This window comes from Macaca mulatta, chromosome 12 (assembly GCF_049350105.2).
Source record: "Macaca mulatta isolate MMU2019108-1 chromosome 12, T2T-MMU8v2.0, whole genome shotgun sequence".
NCBI classification, from domain to species: domain Eukaryota; kingdom Metazoa; phylum Chordata; class Mammalia; order Primates; family Cercopithecidae; genus Macaca; species Macaca mulatta.
This window is the reverse complement of record NC_133417.1, coordinates 140,232,037-140,250,421: the sequence shown is the minus strand read 5'-3', so window position 1 is coordinate 140,250,421 and position 18,385 is coordinate 140,232,037. Positions and strand designations below refer to the sequence as shown.

Below are 18,385 nucleotides of genomic sequence, written 5' to 3'. Positions count from 1 at the left end.
GAGAGAGGTGTAAGGCAGGCTAGTTATGACACCACAGAACAAGCCTCTTAAGAAGGCAGGTGCCGTTCTTAGTCCAGTGTGTCGCCGGGAGTGCGGCTCACGTTTCTTTCTCCTCCGTGCAGATTCCCCAGCTTCCCTTCAGTGGCTGATGGCCTCACCAATGTGCACTTGGCAATGGTTTATTCACTGAGGCCCTGCGGACATTGTCACCGGAATGCAGAGGCTTGGAGAGACGCTGAGCACAGTCCCGTTCAGCCACTACATGGCCTCAAGTGCCCTTCTCCTCCATTGGATTATCTGCTGATAACCCGGAGGTCAGGCCTTGGCAGGTGCAGAATCAGTGCCTGCAGGTCACCTCAATGGACAGTCCAAGCAGACCTGGTCATGCTATTAAGGACACTGGCCTTAGTTTCTCTGTCCCAAGGATGTATGAAAGCCAGGATCACTGTCCCAGATTGAAGGCCATGGGGACTTAACCCAATGCAAACCTCAAAAGTAAACCAATTAGTGGTTGCCAGAGGCAGGGACAGGGGCAGCGGGAGTGGTGACATAGCGAGTACAGGGTGCTCTTCCAGGGTGATGAGTAAGTTTTGAAACGAGACAGAGGTGGAGATGACATAGCACCAAGAATGCGCTCAATGCCCACTGCAGTGGTCAGCTGGACGTTATGTGACTTTCACTTCGAAACCAAAACCAACAAACAAAAAGCTCACCAAACGCACACAGGGCTAGGAACTTAGGAGACCCTCAGTCTGAAGTGACAGCTAAAGACTTTCCATATGGTCCAGGCAGGAGGTGCCCAGGCAGAGCCGGCGTGGCCAGTTGCCCTGTGGAGAGTGGGTGATTCTACTACCACCCATTTCTTCACTGCACTTTCAACTGTCATGTGAATTTACAGTCCTAAGAAAAAAATCATGTTTACCTGTTCATTTTTACGTCTCCTGTTTGTGGCTCACAATGTATTCCCATTGGCCAGTCTAGAGTGGGGGTGTGGTACCAGCCCACGTGGTTCACGCGCCCCCCCGCCCCAGGCACCCAGCTAAGCTAAGGGAACGGAGTGGTTTAGGGGGCACACAAATGCAGCTGGACTCCAGGCTAAGCTCCGAGACTTCTTTCTTTTTGAGACAGAGTCTCGCTCTGTCGCCCAGGCTGGAGTGCAGTGGTACGATCTCGGCTCACTGCAACCTCCGCCTCCTGGGTTCAGGCGATTCTCCTGCCTCAGCCTCCCAAGCAGCTGGGACTACAGCACCCGCCACCATGCACAGCTAATTTTTTGTATTTTTAGTAGAGACAGGGTTCACCGTGTTAGCCAGGATGGTCTCAATCTCCTTGACCTCGTGATCCGCCCGCTTCAGCCTCCCAAAGTGCTGGGATTACAGGCATGAGCCACCGTACCCAGTCCACTGATACTTCTTAATCACCCTCTGAACTTGAACTTGAATGAAGTAGTCTGGGTTTCTGAGTACTCTGAGATGAGTTTCTCATCTGTGAAACAGGCAGGGTGTTCCCAGGACTTGAACAGACACAACTACAGAGGGTGGGTGTTGAAGCCGGGGGGGCTGGAGCTCACCCTTCCCAGCCATCAGTGGGATGGTGGGAACAACCACAGGGGCGGGCCTTGTGGGGCCTCAGTCTCCGCACCAGCTCTGTCCTCTGGCTGACACTCCCCGGAGGAGCAGTCGGTCGTCCTCTGCCGCAGGCCTCCGTTTTCCTCAGTCGTTTTGGTCTCAGAAACTGAGTCAGGGAGCATTTCTGCTGCTTCCTTTGTCCTGAAGGACATCAGGCACCAGGATAAATTACCTTGGACGGTGATGACCACGGGAGCAGGAACCGGTTAACAACTTGAACCCACGATGGGGGAACTACATGCAAATCACAAAATTTGCCACGGGCAAAACTCAGGGCACGGAAACAGAAACCCTGGGCAGCCCTGTCTCTCACTGACCCCCAGGCAAATCAGACTGTGACTATTCAGAGGCACCAAGAAAACACTGCATGTATGCCTCTGGGAAAACAAGGCAAAACGAAAATCAGCTCCGTGGCCTGTGGATGGTCTCTAACTGCTGTGAGGACCCACGCCCCCAAGCACCCCTAAACTTCACCCAGAGGCGCATGCAACGCTCCGCCCACTGTATCCGGGGCAAGTCTAGGTGCACCTCCCTCACCAGGCTCCCGGAAGCCTGTGTACCCGCCATGGAGACCAGCGGGCACCGCCGTGGGATGGCAACACCCGTCCCACCCTCCCGTTTCTCTTTCCAGACATCTTGCTGCCCCAGTAACTCTGGCACAGGGTCAGAAAAAGCAAACCACATGCGTGCCGCCCAAGGAACTGCTGCAGCCCAAGAGGGACCCCCATTAACCTTCTCCTGCTTTGCTCAGGATGGGGCCTCCTCTGGCAAAGCCCCAAATGCGAAGTCCAGCGAGGCGAGCCCATGTGGGGGCCCCCAGAGAACCACGCTGCACAGTTTATCTAGAGACAAGAACCCCCACGTCTCTCCAGTTTATCTAGACAAGAACCAAGCTGCAGCACTCGCCTTTGATTTTAGAAACCCCCGCTTTCTGACCAATGCCAGGCCAAAAGAATGCCAGGAATGTGGACGCCTTTCAGGAGGGTTCACCGCAGCCCAAAGAGACCACAGCCTCTGGGGCCAGGGGCTGCACTTATAAGGAAAGGCCTGCTGGTGGCCTCCGCCTGGGCTGAAGTGTTTCAAGTCGCTGAGGCCCCAGTGGGCGGAGGACTGACCCTAGGACCAGAAAACCCCTGAATTCCTTACGTCACTGTGAAAAGCCCTGAGCCTCCTCCTGAATGTCTCAAACCTTCTCTCCACCCTAAGGCACAGGCAGATACTGGAAAACAAAGAGACAGGACAGAAAGGGTGGGGGGAGAAGTTTAAACAAAATCCAGTCAGTTACCCTTAGTTTACAGGATTTAAGAAAAACCTGAAACCGTGCAAGTAGCTGCCTGCTTTCCTTAGAAGGGTTTTTAAAATTCCAACATGGCCCAAACAGGAATCCCACTGTGAGCCGCGGCTTCTCAACTCCCCCTTCGGCCTTGAGCATCCAAATGTAGCGTTTACTGAGATCAATCCTTTCTGCTTGCTGGGGAAAGACTCGTATGTTGCTTTTTAAGCAAATGGAGGCTGTGCCCTACGAGGTAGGCGATCCTATCCAACCGACTTTACAAAGCAGGCTGTTCCTTCTACTGCCAACCAGGACGATAAAGGCCAAGAACAGCCAAGAAAACCTCCAGGAACATTTTACCAGAACACCATTTAATCCAGCTCTTCCTCATTTTACCAGAACACCATTTAATCCAGCTCTTCCTCACGAACACCAGCCAAGGCTTCCTTGGAACATTTTCTGCCAGCGTGTTTCAAGGACAAATGCTCCCCCCGACGCCCCAGGGAGGGTGACCCGTAACCACCGGTCGTCCCCATCTCGTTGCAGGTAACCTCCTGCGACGTGAGAACAATCCCTCCTCTGTGCACACACCACAGGAGAGGACAGCCAGCCTGGGCTCTGTCCTGCGGCTGCTGGGGCGGGGATGAGATGCTAGCCCGGCTTCTCAGAAGAGTGAGAACGTTCCACGGGAGGCAACAGAAAGGGGATTCGCTGAGAACAGAAACACGGGGCTGTTCTGGGAACGCGCTGGGGCTGGGCTTCTGGATGCCAGGATCACAAACGACCTTCCCACACCGGGGCCAACACTGTGGGCTTCCAGGACAGGAGGAGAGCACCAGGAGGGACAGGCCTGCAGTGCCTGCAAAAGGTCAAGTGTCACCAGAAGCTTCCAGAAGCTTTCTCCCTCCTGCAGCTGCTCTGCACACATTTGGGGCCTGTCTCCCCATGAGTCCGGCACCTTGGTCATGACATGCTAAAGAGGGTCCAGGTACGGCAACCCACTCACACCATGCCTGCACTGCCTACCTGGCACAGCCACAGCCTCCCGCCGTCAGAGAAGTCCCAGGACACGGCCTTCTGTCCAGGAGAGAAGGGAAGCGCTGCAAGACAAGAAGGAAACACGAGTGAGCTTCAGTCCCATCCAGTGCAGAACTCAGGCCTGCTTCCCACCAGGGCTCCTTCACGTCCTGGAGGACAGACGGGCTCTGCAGTGCATTTCCACGGCAGGTGAGGACAGTGGTGGACGCTGCCACGCGGCCCCCAGGTCCCCTTCTGAAGCCAACTCTGGGAGTGTGGCCAGCGGAAGGACCTTGACCCAGGGCCACCCAGAGCTGTCTCACTGGAAAGAGCCCTTCTCGAGGTCACATCAGCCCCATTCCTGGGCCAGCCTGCACCCAATGACCAGACCAGTGACCAACGCAGGGTAACAAAGCCTGCCCCTCACCCCACTCCTGAATCGGGGTGACTTGGCAGTCCGGCCCAGGCCAGAGCTCCTGTGGGGTCAGCGATGGGCTGCGTGGAGGCTGCGTCCCAGCCTCACCGTCCTCTGCCCCTGCTTGCTGCTGTGCTCCCCAGCAAACCTAAACATCCCGCCCAGTGGCCTCTGCGTCACGGTCCGCTTCACAGGGAGTCCTGCCTGTGACAATAGCTTATTGTGCCTTTTCTCACCCCAACACTGAGTCTCCCGTCACCTGCCATTACTTCTGCTGCAACGACTGGCATCGTGAGCGCAACAGAAGCATCTTATCAGCTGCGCCCTGAAGATGAACCCCAGACATGCCGCAGCAGTGGGGTCTCCTCCTCAAGTCACACGGCGCTGACATCACTACAGAGCCGGCGCCTTTGAGAGCAGAACTGGCCAACCTCGACGTGACAGGCGGGACTGCAGATGCCACCATGACGCCCTCTCCCTCAAGCGGACTTTCTCCATAGGAATAACAGAGTGGGCCCCGGGGCCTTCCGAGGAATCCAGGACCTCATCGGACTATGAAAGAAAGAGTGAGAACTTCCTTCTGGACACCTTCCCTAAACCATGGCCACTCAGCCTCCGCAGGAACCAGACAGCCCAGAACAGACCTCCATCCATGTAAATATTTAACATGCAATTAAAAGAAGCACCACAATCACTCAAGAAGGAAAGAATCATTCCCTGTGGTGCTGGGACAACTGGCTGGTGTTCAGAGCACAGACCTCCCCACTTCAGGGCTTCAACTCATACCCAAAGATAAAATGAATTCCAGATCAATAGAACAGTGTGGAGCGGGAGAGGGAGGGAGGAAAGGAAATTGCCCAGTAGATAACAGAAAATCTAGCTGTATAGTTGATCTCTACATAGACACGGACCTTCTAAGGGTACAAGCGATGTGCAAAATCACACAGGCAAAAGGAAAAGAATCAATGAACGCTAAGAAAAAGGCTGCAACAATGTGACAAAATATATGCACAAACACAACAAAAGATCTCAAACCAGAGAAGACAAAAACAAAGGGTGGGAAGAGACAGGTGGGAATGCAGGTGCCACCACGGCTCCCACGCAGCCACTCACGCCTAGACTGACTTTCTGGACAGGAATCCCAAGGCGGCCCTGTTCACGGGAGAGAAGGCAGGACGCCGCCATCCGTCCATCCCCCTCCTTTGAGACAGGTCTACCATGTTGCTCAGAGCTCTTCAGAATCTCTCTCAAAGTACTCGTTCTCCAAAGAGTCATCCCAAGACAGAGCAGTTGAAAATCTCATCATCTTAAAAGAAATAAAAGGGCACTGAAAAAAACCTGGGGGAAGAGAAACTACAAAGGGGGTTGGCTTCATGGTATACATCCCTGCCTTCTTCAGACTCTTCCCATTTCCTCTACCGTGAGCGCGCCTTTCCCTTTTCTTCTTTCTGATTCTAAAAGCCGCTGCACCAGCATCTCTGAGAACCTGGTGCCTCTTCCTTCCTTTGTACCCCAAGCCCCTATGCCCTGGCCAGGGTACTGGGAATCTCCATCCTGAATTCTAGGCAGGCACCGGCACCGCTGGGCCCCTTCGTCAGGCGGGTCCATTGCAGGCTGTCATAAAGGACAGATGGGAACTGCCTCAGTGGGGACCCGCCTCCGGTGGCTGCAGTTACTACTGGGCAGGTGAGGAAATGAGGGGAGGGCGAGTCCAGTGACACAGAACAGAACACCCCAAGAGAACGTGTGGCCCGAACATCAGCTCTGACAGGGGCTTTGAGAAACGGGCTTTCATCTCAGCTTCCTCACTCTGCTCGGGGCACTTCCTGAGACAAGCCCAAGGCAGGGACAAGTGTATTTTCCCTGCCCCATCAAGCGCTCCCCAGAAAGACCCGGCTCCCCTCACAGGAACTCCCCAGCCTCCCAGGCTGTGGGCAAGGCCTGCCCCAAAGCCTGCCAGGTGCTGCCCAGACCCAGAGCCACGTGGCAGGAACGTGTCCATCTCCAGGGGCTCCAGACCCAGAGCCACGCAGCAGGAACGCATCCATCTCCAGGTGCTCCAGACCCAGAGCCACACGGCAGGAACACATCCATCTCCAGGGGCTCCAGACCCAGAGCCACACGGCAGGAACACATCCATCTCCAGGGGCTCCAGACCCAGAGCCACACGGCAGGAACACATCCATCTCCAGGGGCTCCAGACCCAGAGCCACACGGCAGGAACACATCCATCTCCAGGGGCTCCAGCCCCAGAGCCACGCAGCAGGAACGCATCCATCTCCAGGGGCTCCAGACCCAGAGCCACGTGGCAGGAACACATGGATCTCCAGGGGCCCAAGATGCCTTCCTCCTTGTGACACTCCTCCCCCAACTCACTCCACTCCACTCAGTCATGGGGGCTACCGAGGCCACGGAGCTACCTGAAGAGCCACCCTCCAGCCGCCACAAGGAAAACGACCTGCATGTGGCCCAGGGCCTCAACCTCGCCATCCTCGCTGCTGCCCAGCCCTCCCCAGGCTGCCCAGCTCCCGCCCCCCAAGGCGCAAAATAAATCTTTGCTGGATAATTCCACATACCACCTCGCCCCCACTCCAAAAAGCTGCCACGCTCCTTTCTCTATTTAGAGAGAGGCTGCACTGACAACACCCTCCATCACTGTGGCTTTCGGCACTGATTCTCTTCGCATTTTTCGATAAGGGCCCTGCAAGCCCTCTGGAGCTTTCCTTCTGGCAGGTTCTTTAGGTGGCGTCTTTACTTAACAGCCTTGCGGGCCCGAAACTGAGCCCAGAAGGCTCCTGGACAGCAAGGATGATTGGGTAAACTCACATCTCATGCCTAAGTAAGGGAGGACCCAGCTTCCCTGACAAGGGACTCAGAGACGCCAGAACTGGACCCTGGGCAGGGACAGGTGCACATGTGGCACCACTGGCCCCCTCAGTGCTGGAGTGGAGGGAGGAGAGAATCTGGCTCTGTCATGTCCAGGAGGTCCCAGTGGATGGATTCAGTGGACAGGACCGCTGGCCCCTTTCCACCTCCCCGGGAGGTTGATCACCTCCTGATCAACCTCTCCAGAGGCCCAAGGTTTCTGGACAAGGACCGGCCCTGTTGAGAAGAGGGGGGCACGATCTTTCCGTTCTCCCGTGGGCACCACCAGACACCAGTGTGGGCCCATCAGTCTTCAGGAGCCCCAAGAAAACCACGCAGTTTAGTGTGGGTGGATGGAATTAGCATGCAGTCTAGGGGATGCCTTATTCTCCGGTTGTTTCAAGAAACATCAGTGTTGTCATTAACCATGATTTGGGGCAAATCGCCATAAACCACAATGCCAAGAAGACAAGATTCTGTTGTCTCAGCAGGTCAAAACACAAGGGTCTTCTCCCACGGTGCAGAGAGAAGGGCAGTTATGTCACTTTGTCCATCTGAGTAGCTGTTTTAACAACGGCTGACAGTCTCAGCTGATGACAAATCTGCAGAGGGTTCATCCCACCTCGGCGGGTCTGGGAGGGGGAGTGGATAAATGATACGAGGCTTGTGGTCCTCACCCCATCACATCCAGACAGGAAGCTATATTCATACACAGAGATGACCACTGCGTCCTAAATCCTCATTTCGGAACAGTCAAAAAGACAGCGATCGCCCCATTTCCCAAATGGTACAGATGGAATTGTGTCCCGCCAAATTTGCACGTTAAGTCCTAATCCCCAGTACCTCAGAAAGTGACCTTATTTGGGGACGCAGCGTTCAAGGTGCAATCAAGCTAAAGTGAGAGGACCAGGGTGGGTCCCAATCCAATATGACCCAGTGACTTTATAAAAGGGGAGAGTTTCAACAGACATGCACACAGAGAGGGACAGGTGACAGGACAAGAGAGATGGGGGGTGAGGCTTCTACAAGCCAATGGCTACCGGCAAACCCCCAGACGCTAAGGGAGAAAGGCCTGGAACTGATTCTCCCTCAGCCTCAGGAGGAACCGGCCCCGCTGACACTCCTCTTGGACTTCCAGCCTCCTGACCTGTAAGATAATCCCTTTCCGCGGTGCAAACCACCCAGCAGTTTGTGGTTCATTGACAACAGCCCCGTCAAAGTAATTCATCAGACCTTAGAGTCTCCATCTGCAAATTGGGAAAAGGAATTCTCACAGCTCTGCCCATCTCAGAGGTTGCTGAGGGAGTGACAGATTTGAAAATATTCCGTGAACTCTTCGCCCAACTCAACCTACAGGCCAGCCTGTGCTGACCACACCAAGAGCTGGTCCATGCTGCAGAGCTGAGTTTTTCAGGGCCAGATCCACATGGTGAACATGCAGGAACACCCACAACTAATTCTGTTACAGCAACCTCAGGTATGGGCCCAAAAGTCCAACCCACTAGTTATGGGACATAGTTCTTGAAGGGTTGAGGTGAAGCAATGTTAGGCTGGTGTTGAGTAAACTGGAAAACATGTAAGCCTATTTCTTAGATTTCCAAGCCTCCACAGTGAACATCAATGGAGCCATTGGCCAGAGGAGCCTCTATATCCTGCATCCCCGACAGCTGGATGACTGGGGTCGCTCCATCCTCACCCACCACCATACATCAGAGCCAATCACTAGAACCAAACTACAAAGTAGAACTAAATACACGCTGAGTACCATTTATCCAAAATCCCTGGGACCAGAAGTGTTTCGGATTTCAGATTTTGGAACATCTGCATATATACAATGAGATATCTTGCAGAGGGGACCCAAGTCTAAACACTAAGTTCATTTATGTTTCATCTGTACCTTATACACACAGTCCAAAGGTGATTTTAAGTAACATTTTAAATAATTTTGTTCCGCAGCTTTGACTGCCACCTGTCATGTGAGATTAGGTGTGAAATTTTCCACTTGTGGCATCACATCGGTGCTGAAAAAGTTTCAGACTTTGCAGCACTTTGGATTTCAAATTTTTGGATGAGGGGTGTTCACCCGGAAAATTCTTATCCAAATCAAAGGCAAACTACAGTCCGTGGGCCAAATCCAACTTGGCCACCTATCTTTGTATGGCCCGTGAACAAAGAATGTCTTTCTATTTTTAAATAGTTGGAGGGAAAATAAAAAGAGTAATATTTCACGATGTGAAATGATACGAAATTTAAGTTCCAGTGTCCTTACCTAAGTTTCACAGAGCACAGCCCCACCCGTTTATCAATAGCACTTCTGTGCAACCAAAACAGAGTAGCTGTGACACAGACCTTATGGCCCACAAAGTGGAAAATATTTACTCTCTGGCTTTTTACAGAGAAAAGCGTGCCAAGCCCTGTTCTCTACCCTTCCTACTTACGCAGCGGGCAAAGGGCCAGGCGGGATGTAGGCTCAGGCCAAACGGAAGTGGGCATTTACCCGGGTACATGGCTGCATGCCAGGCGTGTTTGCCAAAAGACCAGCTAGGGTAAGAGATGGCAAGAGGGAAGGAAAGAAAATCAGACGGAGGTGTGGTCAGAAAGGGAGACGGGAACGGGCCCAACATCCATTTCAAGGTTTCTTTCTAGAGCTGGCTCCAACCTCAAAAAGAGGGGAGGCATCTCTGGCCCCCCTCCGGCAGCACAGTGACGCCGTCCTCCTCCAGCTTCGGGTTCGCACAATCCGTCCTCATGCACGGCACGTCCAAGACTACAGGGGGGCTTCATGGCCTGGCCATGGACCCAACCCCAGGTTCTTCATTCTCTGTGAGGGCAGATCATTCCACTCTGAGACAACCAATTTACAGAACTGAGACAGCGGCACTCTGGCAGACGGACAAAAGCCTTTGTGCTTCATGCTAGCAAAATCAACACTATTAAAACTTACACACTGACAACGTATTTGGGCAAGGGAAGGATGAAGCAGCCACGTGAGAGGGCCTGAAATCTCACCTGATGCACGTTACATTTTCTTATGCAGAACACAAAACTGCTTCACTTACCTTTCCTATAATTACACAAAATTTCCAATTTTACAGAGAATGTGATAAGGAATGGGATATGACCTTCCTCTCTCCCGTGTTAAACCTGGAATGAATACTAAGCATAAAAACGGGGGAGGGGCATTGAGACAACCACCCACCCAGCACCCGCAACAGCTTTGTACACCTGTTCATGAGTCCCCCCTGTACACCGTGAGCTCCTCCTGGCACCTGCGCAGCACCGAGTGGCTGCCTTCTCTGAACGCCCTTCCACCCTGGCAGGGCGGTGGAGGAGGTGGAGGCCCCCCGCCCTTCAATGTGAAGACAGGAGGATGATGAGACACAGGGCCCACTACACCTGTGGGGCCACAAGACCATTTTCTCATTCCCCTTTGGGCTCTGCTCCCCTGGCTGGAGCTGGGGGAAGCTCATTGTGGAAATTTTACATATTTAATTACTACACAAACTGATGGCAGGGGTGAGACAAGGGCAGCTCCCATGGCAACTCAAGTGGAATATTTCAGAAAGACTCACTAAAGGTGAATTACTTAAAAATGTGGCTGGCGGGCCGGGCATGGTGGCTCACACCTGTAATCCCGGCACTTTGGGAGGCTGAGGTGGGCGGATCACGAGGTCAGGAGATCAAGACTATTCGGGCTAACACGGTGAAACTCCATCTCTACTAAAAATATAAAAAATTAGCCGGGCGTGGTGGTGGGTGCCTTTAGTCCCAGTTACTTGGGAGGTTGAGGCAGGAGAATTGCTTGAACCCGGTAGGCGAAGGATGCAGTGAGCCGGGGTTGCACCACTGCACTCCAGCCTGGGTGACAGAGCAAGACACTGACTCAAAAATGTGGCTGGTAAGCTAGATGACATTCAACACCTGAGAAAAATGGAGTCAACTCTAGGAGAACTCTGGGCACAGATGGCTTCACCAGTGTCCCCGTGTCATGGCACCATCTTGAACTGGAAATCAATCATGGAATCACGCATGTGGATCACACAGGAGACACCAGGGCCAAACCCACACTCAGAAAAGACCCGAACCCAACAGAAAGACTGGAAGATCCGGCCGGGCGCGGTGGCTCAAGCCTGTAATCCCAGCACTTTGGGAGGCCGAGACGGGTGGATCACTAGGTCAGGAGATCGAGACCATCCTGGCGAACACGGTGAAACCCCGTCTCTACTAAAAAATACAAAAAACTAGCCAGGCGAGGCGGCGGGCGCCTGTAGTCCCAGCTACTCGGGAGGCTGAGGCAGGAGAATGGCGTAAACCCGGGGGGCGGAGCTTGCAGTGAGCTGAGATCCGGCCACTGCACTCCAGCCCGGGCGACAGAGCCAGACTCCGTCTCAAAAAAAAAAAAAAAAAAAGAAAGAAAGACTGGAAGATCCGTGCACACTCAGCTTTTCCTTGTATTTTTAATGATTCTTCTAGACTTTGACTTTTTCAACTCACTGACCAATCACTTCCGGAGCCTCACAAGCTGATCTAGCTCATCATTCTGGGCTCTACCGGGGCTGCAGGCAGTGAAGGTTTTAATCCAAGGTTTCGACAATCACCACCTAAAAGCTAGCCAGGACAGCGTCTCAAGGAAGGCGTCCTAGGCTTTGATTCTGACCTCCGAACTCTCTCCCATGAACAAGTAGGGGGACACCATGAGCCGCCCATGTTGGGGGAAGGCAGCGTGGGGAATGAAGGGTCTGGAGATGGTCATGAGTCAAACGAGAGGGTTCACGTTTCTCACCCCAGCTCCACGACCTTTGCTAAATGACTTATCTTTCCTGGGTCTCGTTTTCCACAACTGTAACGCAGAACTCTAGCGTACATCCAGTTTGTATGGGTTTCTCTTCTTTTAGTTTTTCTTCCAGCCTATAGACCATGTTGAGGGCAGAGACCCTGTCTTTCGTTTTGTTTTGTTTTCTTTGAAACATACCAGACACTGATTACCAAATACATAGTAGAAATGGCACACAACACCCGTGAAATTCTGTGACTGAGGCAGTGGTTCTCAAACACCAGCATTCACTGGAATTTCCTGGAGGGCTGATTATAATATAGGTTTCTGGGCCCAACAACCCTCAGTTTCTGATTCTGTAGGTCTGGGGTGGGCCTGAGAATGTGCACTTCTAACCTGCTCCCAGCTGATGTTGATGCTGCCTCTGAAAACCATTAGCAGGCCAGGAGGGGTGGCTCATGCCTGTAATCCCAGCACTTTGGGAGGCCGAGGCGGGTGGATCCCTTGAGGTCAGGAGTTAGAGACCAGCCTGACCAACATGGTGGAACCCCATCTCTACTAAATACAAAAATTAGCTGGGCATGAAGGCACACGCCTGTAATCCCAGCTACTTGGGAGGCTGAGGTTGCAGGGAGCCAAGATTGCACCATTGCACTCCAGCCTGGGCAACAAGAGTGAAACTTCATCCCAAAAATATAATAAATAGAATTATTAGCAGAATGTATCCTAGTTGATAATATACGTTCCCATCTGGCCTCTCGGTCACTTGTCACAACAACCCTGTGAGGTAGGCCACACGTGTATTATCATGCCATCATTTAGCAGATAAGAGAACTGAGACTGACCAGGTTTCAAAGACTTACCAGAGATCAGGGAGCGAAAAGCTGGGATCCTAACCCAAAGCCAGCAGCCTTGATAGGCAGAGTAACAGCAAACACAAACGGAACAATCCCAGGACCAGACAGGCTATAGTAAGACAGGACGTGGACAAGTGAGGGTGCAAGATTCCAGACCCGGCTCCAATCCTGCATTTTCTTTTCCCATGGCAGGTTATAAAATCGCAAGTCTTTCAAAGTAGAAGTGAACATTCCTGTCCTGAATCAGACTAACAATATTTGTGATGGAGTCTTGAAAGAGTTTATGCCCCCCTAATAAATCTTTAGGAGGCTGAAAATATCTAGGAAACATGAGTGTGTTGAAGACTTGGACCTTATTTGAATATGGACTCAAATCCTGGCTCTGCCACTAAATGCTGGGACCACAGTTAAGTCTTATCCTTCCTCCTCAACTCAGGGTGGGGAGGGAATGACTGGGCCTCCTCGTGAATAAGAGAGAGAACGCCTGCACCGTGGGCTCTGTGCTCACAGGTGTGCATCGACGGCCGGTTCACCTGCACAGGGACCCTGAGCTCATAGGTATGTATCCAGAGCTGGTTCACCCGCACACGGTCCCTGTTCTTGTAGGTTTGTGTCAGAGGCCGGTTCACCTGCACAGGGACCCTGAGCTCATAGGTATATATCAAGGGCTGGTTCACCTGCACCGTGCTCCTTGTACTTGTCGGTGAGTGTCACAGGCTGGTTCACCTGCACATGGTCCCTGAGCTTGTAGGTGTGCGTCGAGGGCTGGTTCACCTGAACATACATCAAGGGAGGCTGCTACAAACAGAGAGTCAAAACGCCTGTGTGCAGAGGGTCAAAAATACCTGTGCACTGAGAGTCAAAATGCCTGCATGCAGAGGGTCAAAAATGCCCGTGCGCAGAGGGTCAAAAACGCCTGTGTACCTTGGGTGAGAAATGCTTGTGCACAAGAGTCAAAAAACGTGTGTGCAGGTGAGATGCGCTTTCCCACTTCATTCCCCTTCATTCACTCACACTTTGACTTTCTCCCACATTTTTCTAAACATCTTCCGCCACGTTGACTGTTTGTAAAGTCATTAAGGCAGATGTTGGTAGGTGACTCAAGTCTTGGTGGATGGAGCTAAACTACGGGCCTTTCTTATGACTCCCAGGGGACAGCCACAAAGTGAGGACTTGGTGGAAGTGAAGGCCAGCTATAGCAGATCTCTGTACACTCAGTACTCTGTTGCTGCGCTGTCAAAACGTTCTCCAAATGGTGGGTGGGATCTGCAGGAGCTCCGCCACCCCAGCACACCACAGCCCCAAGCCCGGGTCAGCCTGCAGGATGGAGGATGTGCTGCAGAGATATAGCCCCCGGGGCGGCCCTGGGGTCAACGTCCCCGCCTCTGGACTCCAGAAAGACAATTCTAGGGCATAGTATCATGGCTCCTCAAATGCGTCTCCAGCATGGTGGAGCCCTAACAGCGGTTAACAGTGGCCACTAGCTCAGTAGCTGACCCCTGATTTGCTTTTCCTCTTCCCTCTTCTCACTCTCTTCTGCTTGGATAGACTGCTGGGACCAGTCAGCTCCCCAAAAACATCAGCACCCAAGTCCTTGTCTCGGGCTCTGCTTTCAGGGGTTGCAAACCAGGACAGATGGTAAATGGCGCTGGACCACTGGGTTTTCTGTCCACGACACAGGCACTCCGCTGAGTGACGTAACTGAGCACTCGGTCGGTTCCGGTCAAAGCCAGTGGGCTGTTACGAATTGTTAGAAATTCCCAATTTAGAAAGCCAAGCAAATATTTTCTTCTGTTAATAAGATACACTTATACTCAGCAAAGAGATACCTCATCTGACATTTTTACATTTAAAAGGACAGGGCTTAGTGGCTCATGCCTGTAATTTCAACACCTTGGACAGCCCAAGCAGGGGGATTGCCTGAGCCCAGGAGTTTGAGACCAGACCGGGCAACACAGCAAGACTTAGTCTCTACAAAAAGTTAAAAAAAAAAAAAAAAATTAGCCAGCCATGGTGATGTGCGCCTGTAGTCCCAGCTACTCGGGAGGCTGGGATGGGAGGATCACTTGAGCCCAGAGGTCGAGGCTACAGTGAGCCATGATGGCACCACTGCACTCCAGCCTGGAGACGGAATGAGACCCTGCCCCGCACCAAAACAACAACAATAACAACAAAACCCATATCCACATATATATGCACTGTGGGTCATTTCCAGGCTGAGGACAACTGCCAGAGCAGGGATTCCTGACCCTTAGCTAGGCCTGGATCCTGGTTCAGGCTTTGTGGCCCCAGCCCACGTGTCGGCAGGGAAGCCCAGCCCCAACCTCAGAGGGCTCTGCTCAAACATACCTCCCTCAAAGCCGCAGAACCCTGCATGACTTTCCTATCGATGTTGTAACAAATTACTGCCAACTTAGTGGCTTAAAACACACACTGACTCTTCAACAGTTCTGGAGGCTGGAAATCTGAAACCAGGCTTGCTGGGCTGACGTCAGGGCCAGTGCCTTCTGGAGGCTTCAAGGGCGCGAGCTGCTTCCGTGGCCCTGCCCTTTCCTGCATCCCATGGCTGCCTGGATTCCTGGCTCAAGGCCCCTCCTCCGTCTTCAAAGCTCAGGACTCCAGTCTCTGTTTCCACCATTCCAGGGCCTCCTCCGGTGGTCAGATCTCCATCTCCCTCTTCAAAGACTCGTGATAACATTTAGGGTCCATCTGGGTAATCCAGGGTATCTCACCATCTCAAGAGCCTTCAATGAATCACACCTGCAAAGTCCCTTTTGCCAAATAAGGTAACACCTACAGGTTCTGAGCATTAGGATAGAAATATCTTTTTTGTAGAGGAGATTCACATACCATATCAAAAACACAAGCACACTATTGCTGCCCACTCCCTCCCCCGGTCTTGTCCACCACTCTTGACATTCTTTTATCTATCATTTACTTCTCTCCTTTTTCTCCCACCAGAACAGCCCCCATGAACGCAAGGACTTTGTCCTGTTCACCGGGAACCACCTGGAACATAGCAGGTGCAGTCAGTGTTTGAATGGATGGATGATTTATAGAGTACCTGTAATGCCAATGCGGGTGGACGCACGGGAACTCAGAGCTTCTCAAGCACAAATCTGTGGACAAGAACAAGAAGCACCTTGAATGGGCTGCGTGGAGTGCCCTGGGGAACTGGCATCTGGGTGTCTGGCAAGCTGGCCTGTGTGGCCTGTGGGCAGGAACCCACCTGTCCTGCTCACTTCTGGATCCCCAGCCCCTAGGCCTGCACTAGTGCTTAGTGGCAGCTACATCAATAGCACCTGCTGCCTGAACAGAAAAGGAAGCTTCCCCAGCACCTGTGACCGGCAGCTTGGTCTTGGGTCCACCGATCCACCGCCTCCCTGCCGATCTCAGCAGCATCTCTCCACCAAATGTACAGCCCCACTGCCTCACCATCAGAGTATTATCCTCGGCTCAAGAGCACAGGGTGCCCTGCTCCTTCCTGCCCCTTCCTCCCTTGGAGCCAGGCTTCTCTGCCCCATTTCGGGGTTCTCTGCAGTTTGCCCTACCCCACGTGGACAGACTCCATGGCATCCACCGCCAACCCCCTTCACTCAAGCCAGGTCAGCGGCCCCACCCTCAGACTCTCCTACACACATCCCACCTCCTCCCATTTGCCCACTGCCTGTTACTAGGCAATGCCTCCTTGGTCCCCTCCCTGCCTGCACAAAAATTACCTCTCCCTCAAGGCCCACACTGAGGCTTCCCTGCAGCCTGTGTTCCCAGGTCTCGGGGATAGCCCCCCTGCCACCCAGACTCTCAGCCCCATGGCACTTCTTCCCTGTGCATGAGTTTCTGACCATCTTTTTTGTTCTCCAGGGAAGATGATGGTTTCATTTCTCCTGTGCCTTCCAGCTGCTGGGCTTTGAATTCTACAGACTAAGAGTTCCATTCACGAGCTCCACACCGCTGGACAGGCTGGTAACCTCCAGCCTCTCCCTTCCGCCCCCATAAAATGGGTACACGACCCCAGCCCAGCACCAGCAGGAGGAGGGTGCCAACACAGAAGTGGACAAAACCCTGCAAAGCCACAGGTGTGCCCACTGGTGCCAATAGCCCGCCTGGTGCCGGCGACACCCCTTTCAGCTAGGAGAGGCCCGGGCACCACCAGAGACCAGGACAGAGGGGCCTTCAAGGTGTAGCTGCGCCAGGAGAGGTCTCTAGACAAAACCCAGAACACCCGGTTACATCTGAATTTCAGGTGTACAGTTAATAACGTTTCAGTGTACATTACCCCAGATATTCAAATGGACTTGGGTATTTGTATTTGCGCAACCTGGACCCCACTGCCTGTGCCAGTCAGAGGGGGTTTCCTAAAAAGCCCAGCCTCAGGAGGTGACATCAGAGGTGGCCGCCCAGGAAGCAGGCGGACACGGGAAGACGGCAGCCGAACTTACAAAGAGATACACTCTGCAATATTTGCTTCCCACTAAAGAGCTGCTTTCTAAAATACATAAATAAAATAATCTTCTTGCTAATTATCAACAACGGATTGTTTCAATAATATGTTTCCATTCCGGTATGATTCTTCAACAACTCGGAAAACAAAGCAGTGACTCCCACAACAGAGATCGCTGTGGAAACCGCTTACCTCCATCCCGAAAATCGTGACTTCACCTCGCATTCCACCACAAACCGACTACAGATCCTTACCAAAGAATCCTTGTGCAAACAAACACCAGCCAACTGCGACTGAATGGCAGGAAATGTAGCAGCTTTTTCTAATTTTAACTTTCTCCAGGAATGCATTCCTTCTAAACACACTGGGCAAATTCTCCCCAGACCCGTGCATTCCTCTGCAGTCAAGCAATCACCTCCAGGGAGCCCAAGACAAACTGCAGATTTCAAGTGCGCACTGGCCTGGCTGGGAGGGGTCCCTGGGCTCCAGGTCCCGTGCTGACTCACTGACCCATGCTCTCCAAAGTGACTAAGAGGTTGGAATGAGCTATCTGAACAGGAAAGCTCTCCCAGACTGGAGGGTGAGCCACAGACGGGAACAGAGCCCAGCAGTCTCCACCTCAGGAAGGCAGCATCAAGCAACAGCGATAAACAGGGGCCGAGTCCGCAGGCATCAGTCCATGACCCAGAGACCAGGACACACAGGCCAGGATTGGGAATGCCGCAAAAGCATAATTCTGCAAATTATCCCCCCGGGAGAGAAAAACTCAGAATTGTGCCTGATTTGATTTTAAAAGCCTATGAGGGCAAGGGACATACCGGGATGCAGTATCTGCAATGCTCATAACTGAGAGGCTTATTTTCCCGAAAATCCAAAGCACTCCTACAATGAGCCAGGCATGGTGGCACAAGCCTGTAATCCCAGCTACCCCAGAGACGGAGGATGCAGTGAGCAGAGCTTGCGCACCGCTGTACTCCAGCCTGGGCGACACAGTGAGACCCTGTCTTAAAAAAACAAAAACAGAAAGCACTCCTACAATTCAATAAGAAAAGTGGGCAAAAACCACAAAAAGGATCTCCGCATGGAAGGAAATCAGAATGGTCCGTAAACATTAG

The 18,385-nt window shown here is 52.7% G+C and overlaps 1 protein-coding gene across 18 annotated transcripts in view; it reads right to left on the bottom strand.

Moving 5' to 3' along the window:
* Positions 1 to 18,385, bottom strand: part of SH3BP4 (SH3 domain binding protein 4) — a 104,148-nt gene that overhangs the window by 55,496 nt on the left and 30,267 nt on the right. For 5 of the 18 annotated variants that reach the window (XM_077956081.1, XM_077956080.1, XM_028830360.2 and 2 more), the window contains exon 2: positions 3,928 to 4,001. The gene's annotated coding sequence lies outside the window, so the exon portion shown is untranslated. 18 annotated transcript variants of the gene reach the window in all.